The sequence below is a fragment of the Manis javanica genome, chromosome 5 (genome assembly GCF_040802235.1).
Source record: "Manis javanica isolate MJ-LG chromosome 5, MJ_LKY, whole genome shotgun sequence".
NCBI lineage: Eukaryota > Metazoa > Chordata > Mammalia > Pholidota > Manidae > Manis > Manis javanica.
In genome coordinates, this window is record NC_133160.1 from 95,284,740 (window position 1) to 95,305,942 (window position 21,203).

Consider the following 21,203-nt stretch of genomic DNA (forward strand, 5'->3'; position numbering starts at 1 on the left):
AAAATTACAGTATAAGATAAAATACTTAGAAACAGTGCTTGTCCTCCCTATATTATTAGAACCTACCTAGTTCAATGCAGGGAACAGATTAATCCTTTAAAAATTAAATTAATAAATATATGTTGGAATAATTCAGGTCTCCCAGGATACCTTTTCATAGTTCATCTCAACATCATAGAAGTTCACTCACAGTCACTCAGGATGAGTGAGCAATGCCTCCTAAGCAGCCTGGCCATGGATTCTTCTGCGTCCATCTGGGCTGCTGGCTGGAACACTGAATGATTCATAAAAATGAAGCAACCTGAGGTCACCTATACCAGGTCTTTTAAACAGAATTGCCAACTGCTTACCAGGTGGTTTCAATTACCAAATGAGAAAAAAACTCATTCTAGATACACCATTTTATTTTCATATTGTCTCTGGCCACAGAATTTGGTAAGTAATGAAGGAAGCTCTTTTGAAATGTAGATTACCAATCATCTGAAGACCAGAAATCACTGAATGCTTTTGATTGAGAATTATATAAATAAAGTTGATTGAAAAAGAAAGGCAGGAGAGAAAACCATATTATATTATGTTCCCAATTTTGTAAAGAAAAAGTGACCCGAAATATTAATAGTCACTATTTCTGTATGGTACAAAAGGGAGTGATTTTCATTTTGTTATAGTACCCTATATTTCCCAATTTCACTTCAATGAATATGTATTATTATTAGAAAAAAGGACAATAAGTAGCTTTTTAGAAAATATTGTATACTGTAAACCTTGCGCTGAGTGAGCCTCAGAGGCCCAGGGTTTACCCAAATGTATAGCAGCAGAAAGTCTTTCTTTGGGTAGTGAACAAAAACATTCACTTTATCTTAAAAAGAAAAAGAGGGAGGGAAAAAAGAAAAACACCAGAACTAGGATCCTACCCTCTGACAGGAAGGGCCAGCAGAGGAACAAGTCCTGGTGGCGAGGATGATCCTCCTTTCAGGTGAAATGGTTAGTCAGATATTTGGATCAATTTCTCCCAAAGTGTGTTCTGAGGAACATTAGCCCATTGATATATGCAGTGAAAAATAGACGTTCCAATACCCCTTGTGGGGGACTCTTACAATGCACATTAGAATTAAAGCCTCCAAGAAGGCTTGCAATTTGAAAAAATACTGACAATTCCCAGATTTCCTTGATTATGTATTTACTTGTCATATGCTTCTGTGGTGTTTACTATATGCCTGGCATTGTTTTACTACTTTACAAATAATCACTAGTGTAATCCTCAAACAAACCCATCAAAAGATCTCTATTCTAGTTATCTATTTTACAGATGATGCAACTGAGACACAGAAGTAAATGACAGTCCTTTCTAGTACTCTACCACTGCACCATGACTTGCCTTCACAGCCTTAATCCCAAACTGGATTTGTAAATAATATGTTTAGTTGCTTATTTCCTGCCCCCCTCAGCAATCTTCATCCCAAATAAGAGCAAACATCTGCCTTTCTGTATCCACAATGCCTAGCATAGTGCTTGGCTCTACATAGTGATTGTAACTATGCATTGCATTAATGAATGAATAACAGAGTGAATGCAACAACCAAACTTCATATGCAGAAGGTTACATTATCAGTAATAATGTTACAGACTATTAATTAGTAAAAAGTTTAAACCAACAAACTGGTTGACAGAAAAGTACTTACATAGCAACTTAGATTTTCCATGCCACTGTGGCACAGATAGAAGTGCCACATACAATATATATTATATTTATAATTTGGGGTAGAAAGCAGAAGTCCCACAGAGGTCAGGGGGCCAGCTACTTTTACCAATCCAAGGAGGCTCCAAAGAGGAGGCAACTTTCACAAACTCAATCAACAGAAAATTGGGCCTTAATTGTTATAACTTCAGATAGGTTGAGATGATTTATTTATAAACAAGCAGTTTAATAGAGTATAGACAGGAGATAAAAAAAATATGAAGGGTTGTGCAGTAAATCAAGGTAGTAAAAGCAGAGGAGCTATTCCAGAGTTTACCGAGATCTGGAAGGAGAGAGTGACATAAGAGAGGCTATCTTAAGGTGAGCAGTGACCTCCAGTGCAGGGACCCAGGCAGCTAACTTGGTCCAGCAGAGAAGAAGAAAGAGGATAATGTCCTTTTTCCACCCTCTCTCTAATCTCCTACAGAGCTCCCCCAGTGACCTAAGCCATCTGGAAATCATAGCGCTTCACCAGGTATCGCTCTGGGCAGAGAGCATAAGGCAGAAGGCTTGAGAGGATCTGCAGAAGCAAACAGAACAGATCTGACAAAGAAAACAGTGGGAATATGCCTAAGGTGTTAGTAAAATTGAGTTAGGAAGAGAAGATGTTCAGATACAGAAGGGACTCCTGACTAACTGAAGAGGATCTAAAACAGGGAAAGAGAATTGCTAACATAAAAGTAAAGCAATGCCATGTTGTCGGAACCACTATTTGAGCAGTGCATTGCATTCTGTAATGAAAGGATTTGGGGATAATCCCCCAACATGTGTGTTATTACTGCTAAGTGTTTATTGGACAATAAAGTAGTAGCTTCTTTCAAAAAAAAAGAATTGATGATAATTTAGTACCTTTTATAGATGGTTGTAAAGTGTACTAGTTAGATAAAACTCACTGATTTCCATAGAGAGATTGATTTAGACAAAGGCACCATCATTACAGACTTCCTTGGAATCATTTTAGTTTCATAAATCAACAAATTAACTAGTGACAGATGTGTCTGTACTTGTTTAAGTCTGTATCTATCTAACTGCTATAAAAATGACTGCAATGTTTATCTCAAGACAGCCAGGCAAGAAACGTTATAAAGAGATCTATTGGATTGTATCTTTTTTCCTTCAGCCAGTAAGTAAATACAACTTTCAGAAAAATCATTGCCGAACTTGTTTTTTAATATCTTCTAAAGCTGAAGGCACAGGTAGCCATACCCTTGTTGAAAGACAGGGAAAATTAAGTCAGCTTAATCCAAACTCTGGGTCTCTAACAGATTGTATGCGCAGTGCTCCCCAAGGATTCACTGAATGCCTACCCTATACTAATTCTTTGCAAAAGACCGGGACACACTGAGGGGTGGTATTCAGATCTAACAATACAGACATTACGGCAAAGACGCAAAGATTTCAAAGCTGAGGGGTAGAGAAAAAAGGAATTCTGACTTGCTTCCTTTCCTTTTTAACTGGAACACAACCTTATGTAAAATGAAGAGATGCTACTTGAAAGAAGCAAGCACAGATAGTCCAAAGGGCCCTCTGAGTCCTAGCGAGTCTTGCCACCACACTTCCCTGGACATACTGCGGCCTCTGGGCCAAGAAGCTTGCTGCCCAGGAGATACCTGAAGGAAGGCGAAGAGGTAACTCCTGGGAACTGTGAAGTGTGGAGGTCAGCAATTTAAAAGTAAAAGCAACTGCTGAACCATAGATTGCTGCTGTGTAGATCAATTCAAAGTGAAATGATTCAACTCCGTGACTCTTACTCAGAGATAAGAACAAGGTCTGATCAATCTCCCCAGATTCTACCCTTAGCCAAGCCACCAAACTCATCTAGAACCTTCCACAGCCTCACACATCATCTCACTTCATACATTCTTGCTCACTACAGACAGACAAGCTAAGTCATATTTGTTCAGGTCTGCTTAAAATCCTCCATGGTGCTTCAGTGAAATGTACGTTGAATACAAATACTCATAACATGGGCCTGGCTATCTCTCTGACCTCATTCCAACCATTTCCCCTTGCTGCCTAAGCCCAGCCACACCGGCCAGTGTGCACCCATCTTACTGCTGCTACAGAGACAGCCTTGATCTCGCTGTTCAGGAAGTTCTCCAAGGTCTTCACTGGGCTGGCTCTTTCTCCTCTAGAGATGTCCTTAGAGAGGCCTCCCTCGTATACCCCACATAATGTAACCCTAGTCACTTGCTGTCATGACACCCTGTCTTATTTTCCTACTGGCAATTTTCACTATTGGAAATTACCTTACTCCTGCTTGTTAACAGTCCATAGGGTTTCCGCTCTCTAGAATGTAAGTTCAATGACAGCAAGGACCTTGTGTCACTATGGGTGCAGTGTCTCCAAAGTAGATAGGAATGCCAGGCAGACAGTGGACACTCAAACACCTAAGTAAAAATGAATGTAATTGAGATCATTGGCATATAAATGGAGGCTCTAAAAATCATGAAAACAGACTATTGACTGATGGAAATTATGCATTTTTTTGTCTTGATACTGTTTAGATAAACCTAAAAAATACAAGTAACAAAATGTCCCTCTTGTCCACACCTAAATCTTCATTTATTTTTCGCTCCACACTCTATCCCTAAAAATTTTATCTTCTCCGATTTTAGTTATTAATTCTGTGTGAATGACTTTTAAACCTGCACTTCTAGCTCTGGCCCCTATTTACCCTTAATTTGTGCCTGCTTCTCTGTATTTCAAGACTTCTACTTCAGTTTCTGCCATCATAAGTTTAGTGTGTGGAAACCTGAAATTGGTATCTCTAAGGCAAATTCAGTTTCTCCTTCTAGCCTTAATACTTTTATCAACCATCCTCCAGACACCCAGATTTAAAAGCTAGAAATTATGTTGATTATGAAATTCAAGAACTGGGAGATTGGAAAACATCCACTGAAGTGCTCATCAAGCTTTTTTAAAACTGTTAGCCTTTTTTCAAACAAAGGCTCACAGGGAAGTCTGCTATGTAAAACAGATGAATTTGCAGTTGTTCTGGGAGTTAAATTGGTGGTCTCTGAAGAACAACTTCAAAAAGAGCCTCTAATCTGGTCCAAACTTCCTTTCTTTGCTCCCTAACCCCTTTCAATACTCAAAAAAAGTATAGAGGACAAAATCTAACTCCAGACAGCTTAAGTCCTCTAGGAAGGTAGAAATAATTCATCTGCCGATGATGACCCAACACTATGCATGATGCTTAGCACAAAAGCACCTGGAATGAGAGCACTTAGAAGTCAGTGTTTTAAAATACAAATAACTACCTCCATGCACATGTAACAAATGATGACCAGTTATTGGAAACTGATAACTTTTATGCATGAATTGTATGGACTGGCATGAAAAGAAATCTTCAGAATTTAGATAATAAGTGTTAGCTTCTAATAAGAGACAAAGCCACTTCCAGTGAAAACACAGTGCTATAAACAAGCATGTGTCCAGGGGCAAGAACTCAGTCACAGTGAAAAGAGCACAAGGTCTCAGCTCCATAACCCAAATACCTTCACTGGGTATTTCTGAGCATGGTTTTCAAACTCTTTAAGCCTCACCTTCTTTGTCTTTAACAATAATGTGTGTGATGATATGCTTTCCAAGACTCTTTCATACCTCCGCCTATCATATTATACCAGGCTAAAATACATCCTTTGAGCGACTGTATCTACAAAGAATTAGTATTACAAGTTAGAGATAAATTGGAAGACGACAAACTCTCCTTCAGGATTTTTTTGGACATGTATCATATGTGGTACTGTGCTGGGAATCTCAAATTCAGAGTAGGAAAGAAAAGGAACACATTATCTCTCACACCTTGGTGAGGCAGAACCAAGCAAGTAATAACGCAGAGAGGGGAACTGAACTACATGAATGACATGGAGAGGTGTGCACAAAACCCCAAAAGGCAGAGGGGAGGAGCCTGTGAAAATTAGGAATGGCTTTGATAGGTTGCAGGTAGTGACAGCTGAATTTAGATTTGGATGATAAATATGAACTCAGTGCTGAGGAAGAGGGGAGGGTGCTATATGTACCAAAAGTATCACATTTTAAGGTGTGTGACACTTTCAAGCAAAATCAGTATTTCCTGCAATAAACATAACTTATCAGGCCATCTCACAGTTTTCAAAGTTTATAAGGAAAACCTTCAGTCAATTTCCTTTTAATAAATATTATTTAGCGACCAGAAGATTCTGAAGGACATACATGAATACACTGTGACTGTAGAAGCAGCATGTCACTCAGGGACAATAGTGTAACAGAGAATTCCAGACAACCCTACCCAGGCTCAGTGCTGTGCAGCACCGGGCAGACAAGGTGGCAGAGCCCCTATAAAAATCACTATAAATAGTGATGATTCACTAACATGACATAAATCAAGATTTTCAACTCACCACAAACTAACATGCTGATTTAAAATCACAAGTCAGTGCCATTAAAATTCATCAGCAGACCCTAGCACATGAGTAATGAGATCATATCAACTTATATCTTATGACCAAAAGGAAAAGGTGGTTTTCTAAAAGGTAATTCGGATCAGACAAATAACACACTGTATCAAGTTTTGTAGCCCTAGGCCATATTTTGCTAAAAACAAAGGTACATTATTCATGACTAAAGAAAACACTGGAAATCAGAGCAATTAATTTCCCAGCTATGTTTCCCATTAAAAAAACACCACTACTATGATTTGCTTACAGCACACCGCCTTTTTTTTGCATCACACAATGATCTAAGTGTGTAATAACTTACATATTTCACTAAGATGTAATATCTTTCAAAATATCCTTGTAGTTAGTTTTCCAAAGAAATTATTGATCTCTGGAATGTCTCATGTTTTAAAATTACTGACAATTCCTTTCCTATTTTCTTCGCAGTTAGAAATAATTCTTCTCGATCACTAGAGTGTAAAGATGTAAATAAACGAGTATAAAGACTAGATATTTTCTTAAAGACAAAATGCCTCAGTTGACACAGGACGTTTCCCATCATTTTCTCAAAACAATAATTAGGAGAGCTGTCACTAGGATCCTGAAACTATATGCAAAAAAATACATATTCATTGACAGCAGTTTAGTATACCAAGAAATTTCCATAAGTGCTTTTTCAAATTATTTCAAATACTTTTCAGCTGACTCCTCTCATTATTGGTGGGGCCTTTTGTGTTTCTTTCCAGAAATCAGGAACCTTTTCTCAGGTGGTTCTGCTTTACTGCAGATAGGTTCCGTACGTTCACTTTATATGTTGGAGGCAATTAAGCAGCTCTCTTCTCTGTTTCCTTTCACTTGGCACCTTTGTGGCTGCTCAGTCACTGACCTCACATTGGTGGAAAGGTGACTAAGAAAAGAGCAATTCCTAACAACTCAAGGAAACCACAGTGCTCCCATTCTATGCAGATCAAATACGAAGGGACTCCCAATCGGGCTGCAGTGGTGTGGCTCTCAAGGAGTAAGACACGGCACCAGACAACTTCTGCAGGCTCCTCTAATGTCTGAGACTCTAACACTGCAAGGGACCGACAGAAACATAGAGCCCTGACACACACAGAGACGAGTGTGTTGATGGGGGCAAAAAGCGAGAGACTGAGGAAAGGAGAGACAGTGAGACAAGGAGCAGAAAGTCCGCCTCTAACAGACCGAAAGAGTGTGGGAGACTGGGAGGGACAGAGACAAGAGAAGGGGGTAGGGAGAGGGAGACAGAGACACACAAACAGAATGAGGGAGAGGCAGACAGAGGCGGTGGGAAAGAGAAAAAGAAAGAGAATGGGGGTTTGAAGACGGAGAGGGGGGAACACTGAGGAAGAGCGTGCCAGAGACTGTAATAAAGGCCAGGAGGAGGCAGTCCCGGCAGAGGGACGGAGCCAAGCCCAGCTCGCCGGGACCAGCCCGCAGCGCACTCTCCCGCCGCCAGGCCGGGTCCCGGGAGGCAGGTGGCTCGCCCGGAGCTGGGCGCCTGTGGGTCCAGCCTGCGCGGCTCTGCGCCCCCCGGGCCCGCCGGGCTCCCTCGCGTTTCCGTGACTCCCGGGCTGCCCCATGATCAGGTCCCTCCTTCCCCAGCTCCGGAGCACGTGTCCCGCCCGCAGCTGCCTCTGCCCCCGACTCCCCGCCAGCCCTGCACGAGGACCGGGGTCCCGGGCGGGCAGCCCGCGCACAAAGCCCGAGCGGCTAGCGCCTGACGCCTCCCCGCCGCTGCCACCGCCGAGCTGCCCGCCTCTCCTCGCCCCGCGCGCCCCCCTCCGCCCGCCGGCTCAGCCGACCCCCCCCTCCCCCGCACCGGGACGGGGCCTCACCCGCCGCTGAGCTCCCGCACCGGCTCCCGCAGTGCCGCTGTCCCCGCGCTCCGCGAGCCGCCCCGGCGCCCGCACAGGCCCGGAGCCAACTCCGCGCTCCACGCCGCTCACCGTCCACTCCGCGCCGCCGCGGGACTTTTTTTCCCCCTCTTGCTCCTCGGCTGCCTCTGGATTTTTTTTTCTTCTTCTTCTTCACTTGCCCTCTCCAGCTCCCACTAGTGATCGGAGACTGAGAGCCAAGCACTTAGCGGAGGGATTACTCTGCCGACGCGCTCGGAGCTGCCCCAGCGCGCTGCCCGTGCGAGGAATGGGGAGTGGACTCGGGGCGCTGCGCTGCACCGCGCCCTCGCACAGCCGCGCATCGAGGGTGGGCTGCAAAGCTTAGCCCGCTTCTCCGAGCAACGATTCGATTGCATTCACAGATGCTTTCTCGGTCATGTGGAAGAAGGGGTTTCAAACAAACCTAGGTCTAAAGAACAAAGATTCGTGGAACTGCTGTACGCTGAGCGGGAAGGGGCTCCCGAAGATGATCTGGTGCAGTGGATTTAAACCTTTAGGGCCATTGACACCCTTGAGAAGTTGATAAAACGTTGACACACCTCGTAAAAAAATACACATACACATCAAATTGTGCCTGCAGTTCTGGATGGGGAGTTTAGGAGCCCTGAAGCATATAGCTGGGCCTCCTAGGGAAATGAAATGCTTCGTTTCTTCAAATATTTTGAAACTGTTGAAAAACAAGCAAACAAAAGCTAACAGAAAGAAAAGCCTTGCCTTTGTACTTGAAACTTTACAGTTAGTAGTGTTTACTTTGGAAAAGTATAGAACGTCTATTACTTTGTGGTCTCCTTGCTAAATCTTTAAAGTGTTGAAACATTTTCTAGGGAAGTAAATATAAATTAATCTAGTCCTCGGTATTTCAAGAGACTTGGAATAGTTAACTTTTTTTAAGTCAGCCATTTTGCCAACTCTGTCTCTTGGGGAGGTATCTAATAACTTCCAAGTATTTTTTTTCTCCCATAACTTTGTCACCTATCCTCAAATATTAATTTCCTCCTTTTGTAAAATGTTTCCATCTTCCAGATATATTGATAGACCCTCTCCTGTCACCATCAAGCATGTGATTTAAATACAATTTCACTCTGACACTTTTCCCCAATATTCTTCATATCTACCTCTGTTGTCTCAACCTACCATTTTCTTTCAACTCCTCCCTTACCTTAAATTACTCCCATTAAATCTTTTTATTAAATAGAATCCCTTGAACTTACCAATAAGAAAATTAATTATGTATAAATTTACTTTACACATTCCCACTTAGAAACAGGCGGTACTCTAAGCATTTATTGATGAGTCTGTGGAAGGTGGACACATTTTTCTCCATCAAAAAATGTCAGGGTCCCCATGAAAGACTCTTTCTTTACCCCATACTGTATCTGAATCTTAATATTATCAGGGTAAACCTACATCCTGGTTGCTGGTGCCAGACTAGAAGAAGAAAGTTTTGTTTAGTATAACACTAGAAAATTTTCAAAATAGGTAGCGTTTGTAATTGGCATCATCTCACCTCCTTAACTCAATCTTCATTTTAATCCCTAGTACCAGAACTCATCTTTATTGTCCTAACAATCCTAAGGTAGAATCCACCTATATTACCCTCACCCCATCCTCTTTGCTTTTAAATTGTCTTCCTCCTGGTCCTCAAATTTCCTATCATCTCTATCCTCTGACAATAACTGGGTTTAAGGAAGGAAGAAATGCAATTGAATCAATCCTCTACTGTATGAAATACTGATAACTTTTGTTTGACAAATATATTTTTTCTCTTAGAATTTCAGTCTCAAACTTCAGTGAAATAAATCAGGTGTTATGGGAAATTTCTGGAGCAGACAGTATTCAGAAGCTGTACTAACGATGGGCTTTCATTGGCTTAACTCTATTCAGCAAATATCCTTCTAGGCATCTACTGAACCTAAGACACTGATCCAGGGAACAGAAGCATCTCTGGGTAGGAGAAACACAGCTTCCATTTCAATTAACTTACAAACAAATAGATTTTTTAATTGTGAGATAAAAAAAATTCCAAATCAAAGGAATAAAGACATTTCTATAGGTTTCATTTTTTTAAGAAAAAAAAGCTGGCTAGGAAAGAATCAGAGATGGCACCATTATGGAAACTGTGTTTGAAGTGGGCCTTAAAGGATAGCATTTCAATAGACAGGGTTGGGGAATCTGGGGAATGAACCATTCAACAATTAACATTTATCAAGTACCTTCATGCCATGCACTGGTGTTTAAGATTCAAATTCTGTCCATTCCTCCTGGAAACTCATAGAAGAGACAATATTCTTTTCTTTTTAATTAAAACATTCTGTGAGAGGCAGAGTAATCAATATATGAACACATAACTATTAGAACCCAGAAAAAGAAAATATTATGCCTGGTAATGTCAGAAAAATTTGCACAAAGTGGTCACATTTTATGAGGATCCTGAAGGATCTTTAGAGACTAAAGGGCAGGTAGAAAGAGAATGAGCATTCTAAGCAGAGAGAAAGGCATGAAAAAGCACAGTGCCTGTGTGGGGGGCCCCTGGGAGCTCAGTGCTGCTACCCAAGGTATGAGAAGGCCCAGCAGATAAGTTTCAGGTTGATCAAAGTTCAGGAATGTCTGTCAGATATGCTAATGAGATAGGTTTTTCCTTGTTAGGTGATGGGGAAGATTTAGAGATTTTTAAACCAAGGAGTTAAATGGCGGACTGGAATTTTCTAAGATCATTCAGGGTACCTGGAGAGAGAGAAATGGAAGCACAGAACAAATTAGGAGTCTGTCATGTAAAGAATGAAGGTCTGAGCCAACATAGTGACATGGCTACTAAGGGGACTAGAGACTTGAAAGACACTTCAGATACAACCATACAAGCTGATTCCTGGGCTTTGGATGGTGGTGCTTTTAAAGACAACAGGGACCTCTGGGGGAGGAGTTTTGAGAAGGGGAGAAGGGCTGAGTTTGGTGAAATGCTAAATTTGAGCAAAAGCCCATTTTCTTTTTCATCCAATTATAAAAGTAAATCATCTGACAGCTCCAAATATCTCAAGAGAGGACGCCCGAGCAGCTAAAGCAAGGACTGTCAGAATTCACAGGCTTATTTCCCATTAAGGAAGACGTTTGCCCATCTCCGCTGGACTCAAACCATTCTGAGAATTTCCATGCAACTAACTAGGAGAGACCTGAGCACAGAAATGCAGTAAGCTTGCTTCTCTGTCTCCCCCGTCCCCTCCTCCAGCTGCTTCCTTTTCACTGATAACCGTACTCTCCCATCTTTCCCTTCTCCACCTCCCCTCTTACAAAACTATAAAAGATCTGACAACTATCAATATCTTCATAAATCAGGGTGTATTATATTAAGTAACAATCTAGAGCATGTACTTTGAAATTATTTCTCTTTTTAAAGATATTTTAGAAGTTAGGAAAGAAATGTTTCAGCAGAAGGAAGTCTTCCCCACAATGCATATTGCTGTGGTAGTCTTAACAACCCACTGCTAATACATTGACTCTACATACATAAGAGATTAAACTCAATATCTGAAATCCTTGCTTGTTAATATAAGAATGGATAAGTATTAGCGATAAATAAATTTATTGGGTGATTACCATGTGCTCGGCACGCCATTAAGTGCTTCACACATATTAACACATTGAGGTCTCATAATAAGGTATTCCCATATTTTCATTTTACAGATGAGGAAACTTAAGCACCAAGAAGTGAGATAACGTGCACAAGGCCATGCTACAGAGTGGGAGAGTCAGGATGCACACCCAGGCAGTGGGGCTACGACACCCCAGCCTTATTCGTGTGCAGAAGTGCTCTATAGTGCTGAGGGCATTTTTAAGTGTCCAATGAACTGGCACCAGACAACAATACCTAAAGATCTTGAATCTAAGGTACTGTATGAGCCTCATCCTAGAAAGTATGAAAATGCAAAGCACTTGAGTCCTTTACATTTTTTGGAAGTTTCCTAAGCCTCTTGGAAAGCTAGCAGCTGTGGGGAGAGCTGGTGATGCCAGGAACATGGGAAGCAATAGCGTTTGTGGCTTCTAAAATCTCCCTCCCTGGGTCAGCGTTTAATGCCCTTGGCGAGGCCCTCTGCCAAGTCAGGAACTCACTGAGGATCCATCCCCTGTCTTTCACTGTTCTCCCCAACCACTTCTTTTGTTTTTCTTTGCTAGGATTGGTGAGGTTAGCTCCAAATCAGACTTTCGCATCTTGTAAAGTAGATTTCATCATAAGGTAGTGAGATTCCCATCACAAGCATTCAAGCAGAGATAGAGATGGAATATTATGGAAGGCATTCCCCCAGTGGGTGGGAGGGCAAACCGGAAATCTCAAGAACCCCTTTCTACTGTCTGAATCTATATTTAACAGAGTTCATGTAAGTAATTTAAAAGATTAATGCAAATATCAACAATAACATAATTTTCATGTAATTCATATGTTTATTAAATAACTAATAATGTTAATATATTGCTCATAATGTGGTCTGGTGCACATAGGGATCATCTCGCAATTAAAATACACATCATATCACTCCCATACTCATATCTTAACACTACTCTATTTTCTGCTGTTCTCCTTATTTGGTTTTATATAAAACAAGTGATTGCATATAGGAAAAAATTACACACAGACTCTGGTTCTGTAACACATGTAGCCCAATATGAAGGTTCATGAAATACAGAATTTCTCAGTTCAAACAGAAACAAGCCATGAAAAAAAATATCTGAAGTGGAAATGCTAAAAACAGTTTTACTTTCCTGTGCTGTTAGCAGTATTCCAATTTTTCTTAACAAAAGCAGACTTAATATCCACCTATTTATATGCTGCCAAATTATCCAGGGCCTGATAGAAATTAATCCCTTTGAAATTGGGTATGGATACAATGTCATTTCACTTCAAGTTTTTTTTTTTATTTTTAAATTTCTAAAGCCTGAGCATCTTTCTTTCTAAACCATCCTGATCCATACACCTACATAATTCCTAAAACTGGAAAATTAGGAAACAATTAAGCAAGAAAACTTTTAAAAAGTAATTCTTACATCTGTTTCTTTGGTGTCTCATGTTCCTGATGACTTTTTCCTTCTAAAATGATTTGCCAACTTGGGAACTTCTTGGTGTTTTCCTGACTCATGGTATATTTACAGTTTGTGCCTCAGCAAAGCATATACAGCACCTCTGTCCTTCTGTACTAGAAAATTAAACAAAAAGGTAGGGAACAAAAACACATGCAGGGCAAATCTCTAATTAAACTACCTGAAAATAATGGGTTTTGACTCTTACGAACAAAAACTATTCTTTCCATCATATGTTCTTAAATAACAGAATTGTTTTAAGCTAATGATGAAATTCAACCTCTAGTCCATGAATTAGGGATCAAGACTTATGTAAATTCATAAAGATTAACACTGTATTAATGTCAGAAATAATACTGAATATAACTGCACTAACTAAAAGACATTTTAGGAATTCCTTGTTGACATTTCTAAGAGTATAATATGCACCAAAATGATATATTGTGAAGAGATTCATACTGGAGCATTGAAAACTAAATAGATTTCCATGCCAAAAATTTGCTAAATTGATGATCTCCAGGGAATCCTGCAGGATAAAGCCACAGTTCTCGTGATGCAATATTCCACAGATCCTGGGAGATTCAGGCTACCATTAATGGAAAGGAAAATGACAGAACTGAAGTCTAAGGAAGGAAGAACCAAAAGAGAAAATAAGTTCTCCAAGTAACAGAAAATAGTAGGAATGCAGAAATGAAAGGTCAAGGAGGAAATTTTAAGAAATTATGTTCTAAAATTTATCCTCTCTTTCCAGCAGCAGAATTCTGTTTTAACACACAGATCAGATCTGTGGTTTTGTTAAGTGGCACTATTCATTAAATCAAGCTAGATGCTGACATAGTATGGCAGAAAACATGAAATGAAAAACACTTTAAGGTTCTTATTTGCCTACAGAGTAAGCGCATGCATTCCTGGAGGACCCACAGGCTCATTACCGTCTGGCCTCAGCATCCCTTTCCAACCAGATCTTCCAAACATGCCAGCTTCAAGGGCTGTTTGACAAATTTCTTCACACCTCCCACAGTTCTCCCAGCCAGTGTACCACCTGGGCCCAGCCCACTATCCCCACCTCACCTGACATTCACCTTCTAGACCTACTTAAATGTCTTCTTTCATAAACTATTTCATTTCCCCAGGCACATTAGTCACTCCTCACACTTCTGCATCATCACTCCCATGTATTCTATACTTTTTTATATTCTTACCACATAGCACAGTGCCTAGCATATAGTAGGTACTCCATATCTCATTGCTGGGACGGAAAACAGAACTATGAAACTTCACAATTATGTTAGAATCATGAGGCTGGATTTTAGAACCATCTGTAGATTCCCAACTGTACTGGCTACTCCAAAAGGGTCTTCTGAAACAATAATTAACATCACAGAAACGGATTGTGTGGGCCGCAGGATCTGTGGGATATCGTTGGAGACTTGTAAAACAAAACAATAAATCAAAAAGAGAAAAAATGTGAGTGAATGAAAATCCCATAAAGGTTTTTTTACTGTCTGTCAGGGCAAGCAAAGGCAAACCACAAAATGGCCAGATCAACCTGAGTAGTGATTTGCGTTGAGGATGGGATGGGGAGGGTCCAGATGACAGAAGGTCAGTGACACATGGGAGATACTGTCCGAGGTTAAAATTGCTTCATTCCTGACTCAGGAATTCAGCGACTATTATCTTATTCCATTCAGACTACTGTAATAGAAATACCAAAAACTCGGTGGTTTATACAACAAATTCCTCACAGTGCTGGAGACTGAAAGTCAGAGATGAGGGTGCCAGCATGGTCCAGTACTGGTGAGGACCCCCTTCCTGGTGAGTGACTTCTCATTATTATCTTCACATGGCAGGAAAAGACAGCTCTGCTCCTTCATCCCCCTCTAAAGGCACTCATCCCATTCAGGACCTTATTACTTCCAAAAGCCTACACCTTGTAATACTATGACATTTGAAGTTAGGATTTCAGTGTCTGAGTTTTGAGGGGACACAAACATCCAATACATAACAGCTGTCATTTCTAAATGGTAGAAGTCATCAAACCCTATACTAAGAATGTCACCAGATCTTCAGAGCATTCATATCTGAATACAAAGTTGTGGATAAAATGAGAGTTCCTGTGGCCAGGATTCTCACCTGGTGCTGGCTGACTAGCTCACTGCACACCTGTGGGTGATACATGGCTGTTGATTCTATAAAAAGAGCTCTGCCCAGTGCTCTGGGCATGACACGGTGGCAGGGCTGCAAGGCTGCAGGAGAGCAGAGCAGAGGCTGGAGTGGTGGCAGCGCCGAGGACAGAGGCCCAGAGGACGGCTGTGCAGGATGACTGTGCAGAGAGGCCTGGAGGACAGCTGTGAGAACAGAGGAGCCCAAAGGCAGAAACCAGCTTGCTGCGTGCAGACTCGCTCTGAGTGAGCGGGACTTTAGTGACTGTCCAGCCACCTGGAAATAAAGTTGGTTATAACCCTTTCACCCCGCAAGAATGTTTTGCTGTCATTTTCTTTGGTCACACTGAATCCATAGCGAACTTGCCCTGGGCTGAAACCTACTAGCAAGACAAAAGTACTCCAAGATATTTTCTGATGCAAATGAAAGCTTTTCAAGAACAAAAACACCAAATTAGTAATCAGGCACCTGACACATACTAAGGACTTGATAAACATGAGAAATGAATGAATAACGTGACTGTGTATATCAATTTCATAGTATTACTGTTTAACCTGTGAAGTGCTCCCATAACAGAATAAGGACAGATTGATTCTTCTCACACACACTTCTATTACTGAGCAAACAAAATTTGAGATGAACTAACAATAAATTTACTTCATCTCATTTAATCCTAGATACTATTAATATTTTACAGATGAAAAAAATGAGGTTGAGAAATTAACATGCAAACGTACAGACCTAGTACATTATGGAGTGGATGCTTAAGCCCAGGTATTTTTGGGTGTTGAGATCACATTCTTAACCAAAACATCTCCTGAATATCTTCTAAATATGTATCTTCTGAACACAGCCACACATTTACCCAGAGTTAAAGGAGCAAGCTAATGCATGAACCAACTGAAGTGCTATTGTTTTGTTCTTTTTGCTGTTAGCGATAGAACTTTCTGGAACTGAACTTACCTTAGAACATTGTTCTAGTGTGAAACAAAAAGAGGAAAAATGTTAATGATTGAATATATTTTACCATCTATTTCACTGCCTTTAAGTTACTTCATTGCTCTTACCTATGGGCATGGTATCATAGACCATGAAATGTTAATAACAAAGCTATCATGCAGACTTTCAATATCACTTGATCTTAAAGATACAGTTTTTATGCTTGATTGAAATTCCAACATTAATAGGGAGTGAGGAAATATTTTAGCTTAGCATCTCTTGTTCCTTCTACTGAAGATTTGAAAGCATTAAAATTCTACTGAATTTTAAATTTTTATTTCATCTTTCTCCTTTACTAGTTGTTAAACTTCTTTAGGTTGGGACTATATCTTTGTATTGTGTTTCCCCAGCATTTAGCATACTCTGTGGGATATTAACAGACATCACTACATGTTTAATGGATAGATTAATCATACAACTCTAATTCCATTTTGGCATCATACTGGGTTTTTCTGACAGATATGTATTGGCGATAGGTAGGTAGGTAGGTAGGTAGGTAGGTAGGTATGTAGGTAGGTAGGTAGGTAGGCAGATGTCAGAATTAAGGAACAAATGAAGTTAAGCCATGTTAACACTCTAATATGAGTAGTGAAATAGGGACAGATCATCCTCCAGACTCCAGGTTATCAGCCCTGTTAGAAAGAAGTCTCAAAGCCAACGAGGAGCCTGGTGCATCAGTAACAATAGTCTACCATGTCCATAGACATCAGAGATGGGATTTTAAATGGTGCTAACAAGCCAAAGGGCACTGAACAAGCATGAAGAATGTTCTCCGGACAGTGAGCACCGCCTTGGAAAGAGGCTACCTTTGCATTGGTGCAAATTCATTAAGGTTCCCCTTGCTGCTGCCCAAGCAACTGGACCTTTTTGAGGAGAAAGCAATTGAAGCAATGGACCAAGAAGTTAATGGCTGTGAGGGCTTTTAATGACTTTCAATTAGCTAAGGTATTAACCAGATACTGCGTTTGTGGCTGTTATTGTTTTAATGACCTTTGCCCCTAAGGATGACATCCCCTTGGGAGTATGATAGAGTAATGTGCACATGTGATGCTCACAGATAGATAGGTTATGAATCCAATTACCTACAAGCTTTACTATCAATTATCCCAAAAAGATATTAACCTCCAAATTCATTCTATTTTATCACTTTCCTTCCCAGTTAATAAATAATAGCTTGAAGGCATTATTACAGTATACACATGAGAAAATAGACTTCTGATTTGAAGATTCCTTAATTTTACTATGTTATTAAAGAGCAGCCTTCATTTCTATAGAATCATGACTGGGCTGGACTGTATTTAACCATATTCCTTAGGAGTAATACAGATCTTGATACAGTAGCATCTGTATCAAGATGTCCATTTCTTTAAAATGAGCTCCCAGGAAATTATTTAGGTCCTGCATCTAATTTATATCATGTGGACCTAGAATACACCAATATAACAGATTGAGAAAGGAGAGAAGGTTCAGATGGTTAAGTCCCCATAACCTAGTTATGTAGTTCTATAGGTATATGGAATTCCTATAGGCAATTTACAGGACTTTTTCTTAATGTCTTGTATGTTTTTGTTATCTTGAAATCCTTTAGTCATGGTCTGTTTTGCTGTAGTTATATGGGTGTTACTGTGAAGGTGAAAAATAATGACTGCAGAAGGAAAAAGAATCAATGTGTCATGAATTATGGCCCTGTTTACACTTCTACTTTAACTATAATCATTTGTGTAAGCAAAAAGTCATGCACACAATTGTGGAAATTCAAATGCAGATTGTAAACATCTCATCTTTCACTCAGGCTCAGCCAGCACTTGCATTTGCTGACATTCATCATCAAGAAACAAAATCTTATGCTAACAAATAGTTTTCCTTCACAGAGAATATAAACAGAACCCTGATTCGTTAACTTGCTAATTCGCACTTCTAGTTAGATTTATTAACATTTTAATTAAAATGAGTAAAACTTTATGACGTGAATCATTTATTTAAAACTTTCCCCTATATCTCTCAAAGGCTTATCTTATAATGTTTGGCTTAGTTGGCTGATACTATTGATTTTACTTTAAAAAAATGTTCATATCCCTCACCTGTGGCACACCGATAGAGCCACTAAGTACACATTACATGTCTTTTCCTAGATCATGTTCCGGTTCATGTAATTTCCTCCTCCATGTTTTTTTTCTCAAAAAGGGACTTATAAGATTTAGGATTCACTTTAATGTACAGTATATTCTTTCACTTTGGTTTTCCTATTGAAACCAGTGTATTTTCATAGAAAACACATTAGTAACTCTACCTTCCTATGGACTACATCTGGATTGCAGCCTCCTTCTGAATGAGCACCATAATTGCTTCATTCCCTGGACTTGATCAGACTTCATGAGCCTGCAGAACGTTAAATGCAGCTCTCCCAGTAATCAAATTTAACAGGATAATCAGCAAGAATTTTCAAAGAAGTCTGAGGGTTTTTCTCACTCTCTAATAATGATAATTTATTCACATTCTTATTATTGGCTACCACTGAATCTTTTTAAGAAGCCACAGCTTCACAGTGGTGTCCCTAAAACCAGAAAGTTTATAAATTTACCTTAGTAACTGTGCCTGAAAAGACGAACAGATAAGAGTGATTAATGACTCTAATGACCTAAGTTGGAGAATACTCAATTATTATGCAATATTCAAATTAACTCTTAAAAGGTCTTTATCTACCTGATTGACCAGATAGAGAACATATTCAATTGATTATCTGAATTCTAAGCTTTCCCCAGTTATTTTTGGCCTCATCACTTCAACATACATTGTGCAGATAGACATTATGCTGTATGCTGATGACCCATCAGGCAAGACAAAAACCCTTGTCTCAATTAAGTTTATAGTCCTAAGAAGAAGTTAAATAATAAATTACTAACCAGTATGGTTTATTTATTCATAATTTATTAGCCAGTATTTACTAGTCTTTATCAGATATTAGGTATAGAGCAATGAACAAAACAGACAGGCCTATGCCCTGATAGAGATTACATGTTAAATTCTAAGATAGCACCAAGCATCAGGTCCAATCACACAGGGGTACTTCACCAGTCTTTAGGGAATAAGGAAGCTGTCCTGGAGGCAGTGACAGCTTAACTGAGACCAGAAAGGAAAATAACACTAGGTCAGAAAAAGGCAAGGAAAGGCAGAATGTTCTGGTACACCAGCCAAAAGTCAGACCATCCCACAGTCAGGCCACCGGAAGCATTTCAGTATGGCTGAAGTAGAGGATGCACAGCAGAATGCACACAGGTCATAAGTGGACCATTACAGGGTCTGAGGCCAAGAGGCTTGGGTTCCTGCTTCAGACACTTAACAAATTGTGTCTTAATGATCTTTAGGTGTGCTGACTCATTCTATTATCAACTTGGCTAACTTGAGAATCTTATTTCATGTTCCCTTTCCCTGGATAGTTCTCTTTTAGCAATGGCCAGATACAGAACTCATGCAAGATTTAGGAGACAGAAGTGCTGCAGCAGCCATTACCCTCTGAAGGTCATCGTGGTTGGGTGTAGTGAAGGACAGACCCCAAGGTGACTCAGGGCTCCCAGTGTGCCCTCACTCTCCTCTCTTCTACTTCCCCCTCTTCTTCCCCTCAACTCAGGCTCTTCTGACCAAGAGCAGCCCTAGGACCATCACCATGTGCTTAACTGAAGACCTGCAGAGACAGAGTCCACAGCCTTACCCACCACCACCCTCTCAGTCCCACTCGGGGAGCTAAATGTGCTTGGCTCTTCTCATTGACTAGCTAGTGATCCCTCTGATCTTCTAGCTTCTCTTTTTAAGGCCTTCTTTTCCAATATCTCATAATACTGTATCTACTCAGACTATAATAAATCTGTTATCCCACAAACTCACAAAGGATCTGTTTCCCTAATACATCAGACATTTTATATAACCTCTCTATGCCTCTGTTTATTTATCTTCAAAGAGGATGATAATGATTATAACAATATCTGCTCTATGGGGTTCTCGTGAGGAAACAATATATAAGCACTAAATGGTAATTATCTTAAGGAGCTTATACTTTACCTTGGGGTGAGTGGAATGTCAATAAAAGATTTTTGGTGAGGAAGTGACTCATATCAGAGCATCTGAGATGTGGACACAGAACTGAGGGAAACCAAAGAGACTTGGAAGTCTGTCACCATCATCAATGTGAGATGCTCTTGATCTTGACCTTAACCAAGACAGTGACGCTGGGATTGGAGATCAGTGGACAGATTCAAGAGTCAATAAGAAACTAGAGATGTCTTTGTTTTTCTGATGTCTGTCACAAATGGCATGACTGTCACTGTGATGTCACTTACATGTGGAAGCTAAAAAAGCCAAACTCATAAAAACAGAGTAAAATAGTGGTAACCAAGGACTGAGGTGGGTGTGGGAGTGGGGTGGGAATAGAAGATGTTGTTTGAAGGGAACAAACTTGCAATGAGTAAATAAATAAGTCCTGCAGATCTAAGGCATAGTGTATTGATTATAGACAATAATATTGTATTATAAACATCAAACATACTAAGAGGCTAGATCTTAATTATTCCCACTACAAAAAAAATTTATGTCATGTGATAGAGATGCTAGCTAATGCTACAAGAACAATCATATTTCAGTATATAAGTGTATCTAATCAAAATGCTGTGTGCCTTAAACTTATACAAGATACATCAAATATAGTTCAATTATAATAAAAAATTTTGAAAGGAAATATTGGAAATGATGGAACTTGGTAAATTATTAAATGTGGGAATGGAAAAAAGAGAGGCATAAAGTATTACTTTCAGGCTTCTAATCTAAAACAATGGGTAGATCATGATGACTTTTTCTGAAAGAGTAAAAGTGAAAGAAGAACTTGTTTGGTGAGGAAATGATGAA

At 40.0% G+C, this 21,203-nt stretch overlaps 1 protein-coding gene across 5 annotated transcripts in view; it reads right to left on the reverse strand.

The window, feature by feature from the left end:
• The window catches only part of BMPR1B (bone morphogenetic protein receptor type 1B), a 402,305-nt gene extending 393,983 nt beyond the window's left edge, over window positions 1-8,322 (reverse strand). For 2 of the 5 annotated variants that reach the window (XM_037020220.2, XM_037020219.2), the window contains exon 1: window positions 8,130-8,321. The gene's annotated coding sequence lies outside the window, so the exon portion shown is untranslated. Of the gene's footprint in view, window positions 1-8,018 lie in introns of all 5 variants that reach the window. The other 3 variants (XM_037020221.2, XM_037020227.2, XM_037020217.2) reach the window with 3 other exon arrangements.
• Between the last annotated feature and the right edge of the window lie 12,881 nt (window positions 8,323-21,203).